Raw genomic sequence first — 14,114 nt, 5'->3', positions numbered from 1 at the left:
TAGCAGCTATGTACTCAGAACCTCATGAGAAACCTCAATGGGTAAAAGAAAATCTAAGTCTAAGATGTCCCTGCCATTTCAATGCTCTGGAATAGTTAGGGGAAAAGGACAATTTATAGAAACAGAAAAGGGAAAGACAGAAAAACATGAATGTCGCAGTCCTGACATGATTGAAAGTAAGTTTCCCTAAGAGCTTACATTACTCTGAGTGAAAATCTGAAGCTATAATTTGGGGATAGGTTCTCCATAATCAGAAATAATTGTTTAGGATTTGTGTTCTAAAATTCATTCCTACAAAACAGGTGATGAAACACTAATAATTTTTGAGAGAAAATGAACCTCTAAACTTTAATATGTAATAGCGGAATACTAATATCTAATATTGACAAACTTGCAAATTGTACCTTGTCAATCACTTTTATAATTAGTGGGTAGACATCTTGAAACATTGTAATCATTTAGATTTTAATTGTCAGACAGTCATCTACAGATACTTCTTATGTCCTAAAAAAAAAAAAAAAAGAAAAGAAAAGAAAGAAAGAATAATTATCCCAAGATAACAGCTATAGTTTTGATGATTGTAGATCATAGTTAATTGGGTAATGGGCATGATTCAGTTCTATTGCTTATCCAGTCAAAACAATTATGATCATATTACCCACTATACGATGAGCATATATTTTTCTCAAAATAATGTTTTTCTCTCGAAAATAATCTTAGTGTATAATGAAAATAAGTACATAAAATTTCTTTTTCAAGAGGAATTACATTTTGCAGATTGCATTTTATTTCACTTAAAAGATATTCAGAAGTAATTACAACATGCTAAGTGAATACACACTCACTAATATATGTAATAAAATTTATTTATATAGTGTGTCAATAACATAGGCATTTATTGAGGTCATATTATGTGCAGGGAGCTCTTACCAGGGCTTTACATATATTAACATGTTTAATCCTCATCATTTTCTTTTGAGACATGTTCTTTATTATCCCGTATTATATATGAGAAACATTGTTTTTAGAAAGATTAAATAACTTATTCAAACTTAAACAATGAATTAATGACAGGGTCAGGATTTTCACTCAGGACTCCTCTACCAAGTGTATATCCTTAACCAGAGAACAATACTGCCTTGGTGGTGGGAACAATAGGAGTTTTGAGTTAGCCCAACTCAAACTTTGGGCTCAAATTTAAGTTGTGACTGTGACTTGAAGACTATTCCTCAACCCTTCTCAAATTTAAAATCTTTGTTTGTAATAAATAAGCAAATAATTAGTAACAAATAAAAATCATGAAACCAATCCATAAAAATACCTCTTGAGAAGGTTTGAAACTAATGTAGTGTTTGAAGGTAAGGTAATGTGTAATGCGGTCCTTGGATACCAGTAGTACTTTTATTCTTGTGTTAAAAAATTACAAAAATAAACTAGAAATTTTTTCTCTTGCTACTTTCTCCATTTTGCAACTTGAATGGAAGAGGGCTGTTTTGGAAGGTCTACCCTAACTCCTGGCCCTGACACACACCAAAATGGATGTGATTGTCAGGCTAGTGCCCACAGTGGAAGCTCTTGTTTCTTCCTATTCTAGAAGCCTGAATATTATCACTTCCAATTTTGTGATTTGCCTCTGTCATTGTGTTTACCTCTTGGCTAATTTTTAAACGAAATATTTAAGAAAAAGAACCCCTCCTATCTGGTATATCTCTTTCTTTTGTTTTAAAGGTTTTATGTATGTATTTTTTTATTTAAAAGACAGAGAGAGGAGAGAGTGAGTGAGCACAGGGAAGGGAAGGGCAGAGAGGATGAGAGTGAGGGAGAGAAACTTAGTCAGACTCTGCACTGAGTGAGGGGGCTCCAGGCGGAATCGAGATGGGGTTTGATCTCAAGACTGAGATCATGACCCTGAGATCATGGCCCATGTGGAAACCAAGAGCTGAACGCTTAACCAGCTAAGCCACCCAGGTGCCCCTGCCTGCTATACTTACTTCTTAACATTAATGCTGGTGGTTGTAATTATTTGTCTCATATTTAGTTCTTTCTTTCTCTCTTTTTTCTTTTACTTTTTTTTTCATTTGGGTACAATTTTCTTTTAATTTATTGATTTCAGGCTTCTGGATGATGGTAATAAATTTTCAAATGTAAAAGCAGACTTCTAATAGAACTATCATTGTATGACTTTCAGAAATGCACAAAAAGCCCCCAGTTGGGGATTCTTTTAGTTTAACAAATAAAATCATTTTAAATCTCCCAGTAGTGACATTTTCTCTCTTTGATTCATATTATGGGAAGTAATCTGTAGAACTGGAAATATTTACCCAAGTCAAGATTTATACTACTTCTGGAAAAAAAGACTATGAAGCTTTAGATTTAAGAAGCTTGCAGATCATCATTGTTTCCCTATTACTACTGATTACTATGGCTTACTTCCATTTTTAATATTCAAGCATAGATCATATAATTAAAACTACCATTAATAGCTGACCACACCACATTACTGAGGAGACTAGAAACAGAGACCATTTAAATAAGTCTAATATTAAAAAAGACTGGCTTATATAGGTCCTAGTTTGAGATAAAGTAGTATATCTCATATCATTTCCAGTGAGATGTCTGAGACTTGAATTGTCAAGAAATAGTAGCCTTTTTATACACAGATGTGATGTCAAGGTCTCCTATATAGTGTGACATAAGGAGAGCTATGGGACAATTTCTTACTCTTTTCTCATGTTAACATTACTTTTTTGCAATGTTTGCTTCATTTTAGTACATTTCCTTAATCAACCAAGAGAAATATATTTGTATTAACACATATGTTGTGGGTGTACAAATAAAATTAAGTAAGTTACAGACACTTGAGTTACTCAGTTGGTTAAGCATCTGCCTTTGGCTCAGGTAATGAGTCCAGTGTCCTGCAATCGAGTTCTGCAACTGGCTCCCTCCTCTGTGAGGCGTCTGCTTCTCCCTCTGCCTTTATCTCCCTCTGTCTCTCTGCCTTTTATGAAAATAAATAAAATCTTAAAAAAAAAGATTAAGTAAGTTACCAGTCAACTATGGCATATTCTGTTGTTTTGTTGAGAAAAACAGCATTTCTTAAACATACGCTCTAGTGAAAAAGAGAAGAGTTAGAAGCAAATGGAAATTTGGGAGTGATTTTGTGATATTATGAGAGGAGTTCATAGAAACAGAAGAATAATGAGAACACTGAGGTATTAAAAAGACAACTGGGGCAACAAGCACCAGCAGACTGGCTTAAAAGGGGAATTAATTAAATATATATCTTAGTTTCTTCTTGGGCTATCTTTTCTGTTCCATGCATTCATTTTTTGTATCCTTTTGCCAATATCACATTGTGAGAATACTCTTTGGTAAAATAACTCCTGAAATGAGATAATACAAGTCCTCTAATGAGTAACTATGTTGTCAATTATCCAATGAAATGTTTTGCCCCCTTTTATTGGCTCTTTGTCTTTTTACTTTTATAGTTCTATATATTTTCTGAACAAAAGTTCTTTGTTGGTTATACAAATTGCAAATATCTTATTCCTACTTTTTGATTTGCCAATTCATTTTTTTAAATGACATCTTCAGAGAGAGAGTATTTTTTTTTTTTTACAAAGTTCAATTTACCAATTTTGTTCTTTTCTGGTTACCATTTTATATCTCTATCTAAGAAATCTTTACCTCCCTGAATGGCTTGAAGATATTCTCCTATCACTTCTTTCAGATAATTTATAGTTTTAGTTTTTGCATTTAGGCCTAGAATCCATCTTGAATGAAGTATTCACTGAAAAGAAATGAAAACATACGTCAACATAAAATCTTTGACAAGATATGCACAGCATTCTTATTCATAATAACCCCATAATAGAAACCATATTACTATGAGGTAGAAATGGATAAACAAATCCTACTGTAGTCACTCAATGGAATACTACTGAGCAATGAAAAGGAACACACTACTGATGTACTCACAACTTTGATGAATCTCATAAATATTATGGTGCACAAAAAGAACCAGACACAAAAGAATACTTTTCTATGATTCTATGTATATGAAATCCAAGAACAAACAATACTTTTGAGGTCACTAAATTAGAAAGTGGTTAACTTTGTTACCAAGGAGGTAACCTTGGTAACCTTATGTAGGTAACCTACATAAAGTGGGTTCTTACTGTCTGATAATGAGCAGGAACAACTTTCTAAGAGGATGGAAAATTCTGTACTTGTTTTGGATGGTGATTTAGAATGTATGCAGCTGTCAAACCTATCAAAATGAACACTTAAAATCTGTACATTTTATGGTATGTACCATGCTGAGTGAAATAAGTCAAGCAGATAAAGTCAATTATCATAAGGTTTCACTTAATTGTGGAGCATAACAAATAACATGGAGGACATAGGGAGATGGAAGGAAAAGTGAGCTGGGGAAAATCAGAGGGCAAGATGAACCATGAGAGACTGTGGACTCTGAGAAACAAACTGAGGGTTTTGGAGGGGAGGAGGGTATGGGGATAGGTGAGCCTGGTGTGGATATTAAGGAGGGCATGTATTACATGGAGAACTGGGTGTAGTACATAAGCAATGAATCTTGGAACAGTGAAAAAAAATTAAATTAAATTAAAAATAAATGAATAAAATAAGTTTTATACTCCCCCAAAATAAAAACAAATAAAAATAATATTTTTAAAAAAGAGTGAGAAGGACATTAAAAGGAATAATGGCATTTTGTCAGTGACAGCTATAAAGTGAACTGTCATTTAAAAAATAGTGTCCTCTTGGAGTGGTACTGTCTACAAACTGGCTGTGTCCAGTGGCCAAATTCCAGGAGCATCTTTACCCTGACTTGATGTAATATACAAGCGGCCATTTAGCAATGACCATTATTTTGTGCTTGTTTACCTTGTTTAAAGCATTTTGCAGCAGGGGCGCCTGGGTGGCTCAGTGGGTTAAGCCACTGCCTTCAGCTCAGGTCATAATCTCAGGGTCCTGGGATCGAGTCCCACATCAGGCTCTCTGCTCAGCAGGGAGCCTGCTTCCCTCTCTCGCACGCTCTCTCTCTCTCTCTCTCTCTCTCTGCCTGACTCTCTGCCTACTTGTGATCTCTCTCTGCCAAATAAATGAATAAAATCTTAAAAAAAAAAGCATTTTGCAGCTATTATTTCAACTAATTAATCATTAGAGGCCCAGTAATTTTTATTATCAGCGGACTACACAGCTTTTCTTTGCCCCTCGCTAATGAGGTCAGTAACATGAGCCTATGACTTTAAAATGGAGAAAATTCATCTAAAACCCATGTATGTATGAAGAGATGATAAAGTAGAAAATATTCCTAAACTGGCAAAGTGGTAATGTCAAGTTGTTTTAATGCCCAGGGTTATCTCTAGGGAAATGTTTTAATAGAGAAATTCATCTTCAGTATCTCAGGAACCCTTTTTCTCATAAAATCACATTGCTTTAGAGTCCATAGCTTTCTTCTTGCCGCCAGTGTACCTTCTGCCAGTTAGAAACTGTGTTTTCATTTTCATCCCAGACTAGTGATGATCAACCAAGTAGTGATGAAACCAGTCTTTACCCTAGTCCTGCCTTAGGACCATGCCATACTAGGAAGCAGACTTTCTAGTTCAGAATCTGAGAAACAGATACTCCCCAAACAAAAAACCGAACCTCTAGGGAGTTGTGTAAATGCCAGTTCAGCAGTGGTCTCAGTAAGTGTGTTATACTTGCTTTGGTGATGACAATTGGCATGGGATTTAAATATTTCTATGGCACGATTCAGATTCAGAAGTGTCAACAGTTAGAAAGATATATGAAGATGAACTGAATGATATGAATGATTATATTTCTGATGTCAACAGGAAGAAGAAAGAATCTTTCATAGACTGTAAGTCATTGAAGGGAAATCTTGCGAGATGTTGAGACCTAACTGAAGAAGAAAAGTTGTTCTTTGAAACTCAGAAATAGAATATTGATACAGAAAATCAGGATTTAGACATGCCTCTGGAAAAGGAAGGAAAAGCCTTATCTTCATTACAGGAAGAGTTAAGGAAACTAAGAACATATTAGGATATTGAAAGATAAAAGGACAGACTCTGAATTAATTACAGAAAATCAGAAACTTAAACTGCATCAGGAAGAAGGAAAGCTGAAGACACACAGCTTCCTTAATCAAAGGGAAGTTCTTTCGGCAGATGCAAAGGTGTTAATGGAGGAACTGGAGAGAGAATGACTAATAATCATGGTTTTAAAGGTGGAACTCCAGCAGTAGAGCTCTAGTGAGTCTTATGGCAACCCAGATTCTCCCAATGTATTGACTGAAAAAAAAAGGAAAATAGATATCTTATGGAAAGACTCACTGAGCTGGAGCAGAAGCTAAACTTTGAACAGTAGTGTTCTGATTTGTGGAAAAGACTATATTGAAGCAAAGGATCAAAATGTAAAACAAGAAACTAATGGGGAATAAAAAGGGAGTAGAGGAAACTACAGGGCTAAAAATAAGATGAAAGAAATATTTTTGGGTTAAGAAAACATTTGATGTCATGAAGAATTGTGCCACAGAGTTTGTGAAGAATCATAAAGAAAAAAAATTAAACAGGCTAAAGATGCTGTGAAATAAAATCTGTAAAAAATTCAGATTCAGTTAAATCCATTTTCAGGCATTTCAAAGATATACCAAGAATATCTTTGATGAAGAGGCCAATAAAAGATTCGGGGACACAGAAGTAGAATCAGCTAAAAAAAAAACCTAACAAAAGTCTTTAGTGAATATTTACACCCACAGTATAAGGCACATACAAAAAACCAGAGTAATAGAGGCCTATTATGCAAAGAAAGGGAAAGGAAGAAAAACCAATTCACTGAAGAATTTAGAAACAATACAAACTGACAGAAATGCAGTCCTGAGCATGACTATACTGAAAATTATGATTCCTTCAGGTATTGTTCTGGTGTGTTTGAATGTGCTCAACAGGAATTTGATAACCTTTTTAATATGAAAGTGTTGAATCCAGTAAGGATAGATGAGTTTAAACAATTAATTGAAATGTATTTATTGGAAAAACTGGCTAGTTTTCATCATTGGAAAGAACTTGATCAATTCATCAATAAATTTTTCCTTAATGGTGTCTTTACACATGATCAGAAGCTCTTCCCTGACTTTGGTAATGATGTTAAGGGTTATCTTAAAGATATGAAGAAATATCAAGTAGATACCAATGGGGTATTTAAAAAGTTGGATGGATACATATATATATAGACACTTCTTTTTTTTTTTTAAGATTTATTTATTTATTTGAGAGAAAAAGTGCATGAGAGGGGAGAGGTCAGAGGGAGAAGTAGACTGCCCTCCAAGCAGGGAGCCCAATGTGGGACTTGATCCTGAGATTCCAGGATCATGAAGTGAGCTAAAGGCAATTGCTTAACCAACTGAGCTACCCAGGCACCCCTATATAGACAATTCTTTGGTCACACTCTTTTCCCTCCATATGGACCCAGTCAACCAGATGAAAAGCAATGTATGGTAAATACTGAAAACTCAAGGCATGGAAAACAAGAGCAAAAGCACCCTCAGCCACAACCTTATAAAACAGAAGGTAAATGGCATAAATATGGTCACACAAATGGAAGACATATGGCAAATTTGAAATAGAATTGGGACAGTTACCTTTGACTCCTAAATTTTGATCATCATGATTAAGTTAAATTAGAAAATAGTAACAGAAACATGGATACTTTCTGCAATGTTAGGTGCTAAAATTAAAATGAAAATATCAAGATAATGTCTTTTTATCATTTCTAAATATCAGTTTGATGGCTTCACATTATTGCTCAGACATATCAAGCAAAAGCTTACTAACGCATTTTCCTGTAGCTTTCCTGAATTATTTTTGACACTGGAAGTGTTCAACTCTAAGTTTTAAGGAAGCCGGGCATGCAACAGATTTTGTGTGTGAAATGAGTCTTCTTTTCAGTACATGGGCTTAAAGCAAACTCAAATCATATGACGAAGTGGAATTAACATTGATAGTTTTGTTAAATTTTCAGGAAAGCTTGAAAAAAGTACATTGTGATGGAATTTCATCTTTAACATTTTATAATCTTGCACTTGCTTCCTGTCTTTTTGTGGGTTCAAGAGATGGTTGACTTGTGAAGAATTTGCTGCCTTTTTAGGAGCTTGCTGACTTGTTCTCTTGTGAAATTTCTTGCACATTTGAATATTGTGGAAGAAACAACAAAACCACACCACGAGGAAAACGAAAGGTCTATATTTAAAATCTGGCATTTGTATTAATATATGATTTTATACTTTGTGATATTTTTCAGACATTTCCTCAGTAGTGATATTTGGTAAAGCAGTTCAATGGTTTTTTGCTAGTGTTTTTCCAGGCATTGTTACGTAGCATCTGAATATTTCTACACAGCAATGTCTATTTCTCTAAGAAAGATTTAAACACTATTCAGAATTTCATCTACTGTTGAGTTTCGCTTTTAATTTCCATTCATAGACATACATGTGACTTCCAGTTCTACCTTCTGGCAAGTGAGTGTAGAAGAACACAGCGGTTCTCTCATAGTTGCTTGAAACTAGAAAAGCATTTATTTTCTAGGAGTAAATACACATCTAAGTAAATAAAGGGTACATTTTGCTGGAAAAAAAAAACCTTTCTCTGTCTATTCTTATGTCTATTTTTCCTATTATGGCTGTAACAAACTACTACAAATTTGTTAGTTTAAGAAGAAAAAAACCCAAAATTTGTTATCTTACAGTTCTGGAGTGCCAAACAGAGTCTCAAGTGGGTTTCACTAGGTTAAAATCAAGGTGTTGGCAGATCTGCATTCTTTCTGGATTCTAAGGGAGGATCTATTCCCTTGGATTTTCCAGCAGCTGCCTGCACTCTTGGCTAGTAGCCTCTTCTGCTTCAAAAGTCAGTTGAATCATTATATTTTCCACTTGAAACTATTATAATACTGTATGTCAACTCTGCTGGAATTAAAGTAAAAAAGGAAATGAACAAACAAAATCCCAGAAGCCAGCAGTGCATAGCATCTTTACATTTCCCTCTGACCTCCTGCTTCCCTCCCTTTCAATTTGTAAGGGCCCCTGAGATTTCTTTAGGCCCTCCTGGATAATCCTGGATTATCTCTCCATCGCAAGATTCTTAGTTTAATCAGAACTGTAGAGCCCTTTTTGCCATGTAAAGTAACATATGTATGAGTTCTAGGGAGTAGGACATGGACATCTTAGAGCGGGGGACATTTTTTTACCTATCACATTGTAGGAATATTTTCTTACAGTTATGTATTCCATAAAAACTCTCTATATTGGAAATGTAGCTATCCATAAATCACATAATTAATAGCCAGGATATATGTTATGCCTGAAGTAAATTACCTTTTAGACTCCTCCAAAAGTATATCAGAAGAAAAAAAATATTCTGTAACATTCTTAAATAACACAAAAATCACTCCACAGAATGTCTAGATAATAGACATATATTTTAATAGCCTCTTCTCTCTCCTTCCTCCCTCCCTCTCCCCATTCTGGTCCTTCTCCTCTTTATCCTTCTCTGTATTCCTCCTGTAACTCTCCTTTTCTTGCTCCCTTTCCCCCTCCTTACCACCCCTCCCCCTTCCCCTTTCTCACTCCCTCTCTGGCTCTCTCTTTCCTTCTCCTCCAATCCTGTTTGTCTTTCAACCACACATGCATGCACACACATCTAAATCATCTTTACTTACTACTAACAGCAAATGCACAATGATAAAGAAAATATCTAATTCAGAAGTATATTTTGCTTAGTCTTAAATAAAAACCACTCATATAAGGAGAAAAATATTTAAAATATCCAGGGGATTGCTTGAGGGGTGTGAAGTATCTTTCCCTGGAGAAAAATTCTCATAGTTTAAGCTAAATTTATGGCAGGAATTTGACAGGTTGACTCTATCCTCTGGTGCCTTTGGGGCATAAAGCAATGTGCTGGATTTGGCAGATGAGTCAGAAAGCAAGAATTCATATGGAACTTGCTTCTGAGAAGGAAAAAAAAATCTCTTTAATGAGTGCTTTGGAAAGTTTCCTTGAGCTATAACCTTGGTAGATGTTGGATTTGGGATCATTAACCACCCAAGATAAACACAGTCCATGGGAGGTAATGTTCTTGCCATATGTGGATTGCAAATGGACTAGTTGTTTACAATAGCTGCAGTAAAATGAGAACAAAGTTAAATAGTGATGAGTCAACTATGCAAGACTTTTCCTCTAAAAGTGCAAGGACAAATGACATCAATTTCCAAATTTGAAAATTACTCAAAAATAGATATTTGCAAACGACATATCAGATAAAGGGCTAGTATCCAAAATCTATAAGGAACTTAGCAAACTCAACACCCAAAGAACAAACAATCCAATCAAGAAATGGGCAGAGGACATGAACAGACATTTCTGCAAAGAAGACATCCAGATGGTCAAAAATATACAATTTATTCAATTCAATAATTCAATCCGTGAATTATTTAGAATGATTAGCAGACAGAATTATAGGATTAAATTTCCAAATCTACTCCTTAGTAGCTGAGAGTCTTTGCTTAATAAATTACTTAAACCTCAGTATGTTTCAAGTTTTTTTTTTAAAGATTTTATTTATTTATTTGACAGACAGAGATCACAAGTATGCAGAGAAGCAGGTAGAGAGAGAGAGGAGGAAGCAGGCTCCCTGCTGAGCGGAGAGCCCATGTGGGGCTGGATCCCAGGACCCTGGGATCATGACCTGAGCTGAAGGCAGAGGCTTTAACCCACTGAGCCACCCAGGTGCCCGTTTCAAGTTTTTTAACTTTTAGAATGAGGGGGACAATACATGTGTCCAGCCTACATTGCAGTGCTGTGATGGAGATTATAGTGACCTAAAAGAATACTTAGGAAATCATTCAGCAGTAATGATCTCAAGCAATAAAATTGTATACCGGCTTTATTAAATATTCATACTTGTAAAACATTTATAACAATGCCTGACAAGAGAGTTTATTAATTATTACCAAATGTTAATTCAAGATATGAAATGTAGTAACAAACGAAGCTTCAGAATTTTAATCTCTTTTTGTCAACTTTAGAATAACTAGTATCCAGTTACAGTGTGCAATTCAAAGAATTATGACACGTGTATACACTGTAAAATTACTCTCCTCATCAAGATAAATAATATTTGCCTCATCTTTAAAAGTCTCCTCATACGTGTTAGTGGTATGAATATAGATTATTTTGAACTTTTTAGAATTTCATATAAATGCAATCACGATGTATATACTCCACGTCTAGCTCCTTTTCCTCAGCTTAACATTTCTGACTTTTTCCAGCACAATACAGTTGTATGTTTCCTTGGTTCCTTTTTGGAACCATAGTATTCCATTTTGCTATGTATAATAATACCCATTTCCTTGCTAATCAACGTTTGAATTGCTTTCAGTTTTTAACTATTATAAATAAAGTTACTACGAGCATTTGTTTTTTGAGAGAGAGAGAGGGGAAGCATCTGCATGAGCGAGGTTGGAGTGGTGGACAGAGGGAAAGAGAGAATCTTAAGCAGGCTCCATGTTTAGTACAGAGCCTGACACGGGGCTTGATCTTACAAACCTGAGATCAGGACTGGAGCCAAAATCAAGAGTTGGACCTTTAATTGACTGAGCCATCCAGGGTCCGGCTATGAGCATTTTTATATGTGTTTGTGAGGACATAAGTTTTCATCTCTCTTGGATAAATCTCAAGAAGTGAAATTTCTGGGTCATATGTAAATGTATGTTTCTTTTTATGAAAAACTCCCCAATTGTTTTTGCAAAACGGTTGGATCTTTATATTTCCCCACTAACTATGTAGTTTTTCCACATGACTGACAATACTCATTCTCATCATTTTTCACTGTAGTCATTTGTATGCGTGTAATTGCATTTCATTAAGTTTTACTTTGCTTTTTCAACCAATGTTGTTTATTAACATTTTGTATATCTTAGAAATTATTTTTGAAACTAATATTACACTGTATGTTAACTAATTGGAATTTAAATAAAAACTTTAAGAATTATTCTTAAATTTTTACTAAATTTTAAAATTGTATTATTTATTGAGTTCTAGAGTTCTTTATATATTCTAGATACAACTGTATCTGTATGTGTTTGTATATATATGTGTGTATATACACACACATATATTGCCCTTTCTAATTTCTGGTTGTATCATTAAGCTTATTTTTAGAAGGGTAATTTTTTATTTTGATAGAGTTCAGTTTATTATTATTTTTCTTTTTGTTTCATGCTTCTGATACCCTATCTAAGACATTTTTGGTTATCTATTATTTTTTAAATGTTCTTTTTTTTTTCCCCAGAAATTTTATAATTTCAACTTTTACATTTTGTTCCATGGCTTATTTCAAAATAATTTTCAGGTATCATGTGAATGAATTTAAGAGTTTTTTTTTTTTTTTTTATGGTACAGATGTCCTATGTTGAAGCCTCATTTTTTTTTTTCTTTTTATTTGCTTGGAAAAATACATTTCTTCTTTAATAATATTTCTTTTTTGTTGTTGTTTTTTGCTTTTTAAAATTTATTTAATTCCAGTTAGTTAGAATACACTGTTATATTAGTTCCAGGTATACAATATAATGACTCAACAATTCTGTACCCACCCGGTGCTCATCAGGACAAGTGCAGTCCTTCATCCCCATCACCTATTTCATCTATACCCTCACACACCTGCCATCTAATAGCTGTTGGATTCCTCTACAGTTAAGAGTCTGTTTCTTGATTTGTCTCTCTGCCCCTCTCTTTTTTTCCCCTTTGCTCATTTGCTTTGTTTTGTAAATTCTACATAGGACTGAAATATGGTACTTGTCCTTCTCTGATATTTCATTTAGCGTTATACTCTAGCTCCACCATGTCATTGCAAATGGCATGATTTCATTCTTTTTTATGGCTAATAATATTCAATTGTATATATAAACCATCTTTTATTTATCCATTCATCAACAGATGGACATTGGGGCTGCTTCCATAATTTGGCTATTGTAAGTAATAGTGCTATAAACATAAGGGTTCACGTATCCCTTTGAAGTAGTGTCTGTGTATTCTTTGACTAAATACTCAGTAGTGCAATTGCTGGATCATAAGGTAATTCTGTTTTTACTTTTTTGGGGAGCCTCTATACTATTTTCCAGAGTGAATACACCAGTTTGCATTCCCACTAACAGTGCAAGAGGATTCCTTTTTCTCCAGTTCTCAGCAAAACCTTGTTATTTTTTGTGCTGTTGATTTTGGCCATTCTGACAGGTGTGAGGTGAAAGCTCATCATGGATTTGTATTTCCTGACCATGAAAGATAATCAAGCATCTTTTCATGTATCAGCCATCTGGATATGTTCTTTGGAGCAGTATCTATCCACATATCTTCTGCCCATTTTTAATTGGGTTATTTGTTTTTTGGGTGTTGAGTTTATAAGTTCCTTATATATTTTGGATACTAATCCTTTATCAGATACATCATTGCAAATATCTTCTCCCATTGTACAGGCTACCTTTTATTTTGTTCATTATTTCTTTCATTATGCAAAAGCTTTTTACTCTGATGTAGTCCCAACAATTTATTTTTGTTTTTTTTTCTCTGTTCCCAGGAGACATATGTAGAAATATTGCTATGACTGATGTCAAATAAGTGAATGCCTGTGTTCTCTTATAGAATTTATATGGTTTCAGATCTCACATTTAGTTCTTTAATCCATTTTGAATTTATTTTTGAATTTATTCAAAATGAATTTATTTTGTGTATGGCATAGGAAAATGGTCCAGTTTACTTTTTTGCATGTAACTGCCCAGTTTTCCTAACACCATTTGTTGAAGAGACTTTTTTCTCCTTGGATATTTTTTCTGCTTTTTTTTTAAAGGATTTTATTTGTTTATTTGTCAGAGAGAGCGCGATCCAGCACAAGCAGGCAGAGTGGTAGGCAGAGGCAGAGGGAGAAGCAGGCTCCCTGCTGAGCAAGCAGCCTGAGAGGCAAGCCATCCAGGGACCCTGGGATCATGACCGGAACTGAAGGCAGTGGCTGAACGATGGAGCCACCAGGCATCCCTACCTTTTC

At 34.6% G+C, this 14,114-nt stretch overlaps 1 pseudogene; it reads left to right on the top strand.

The window, feature by feature from the left end:
• Positions 1-8: 8 nt before the first annotated feature.
• On the top strand, positions 9-7,686 carry LOC123936896 (annotated as a pseudogene).
• Positions 7,687-14,114: the final 6,428 nt, after the last annotated feature.

The sequence above is a fragment of the Meles meles genome, chromosome 2 (genome assembly GCF_922984935.1).
Source record: "Meles meles chromosome 2, mMelMel3.1 paternal haplotype, whole genome shotgun sequence".
Taxonomy (NCBI): domain Eukaryota; kingdom Metazoa; phylum Chordata; class Mammalia; order Carnivora; family Mustelidae; genus Meles; species Meles meles.
Note: the sequence above shows the minus strand (reverse complement) of the source record. Positions and strands in the feature narration are given on the sequence as shown.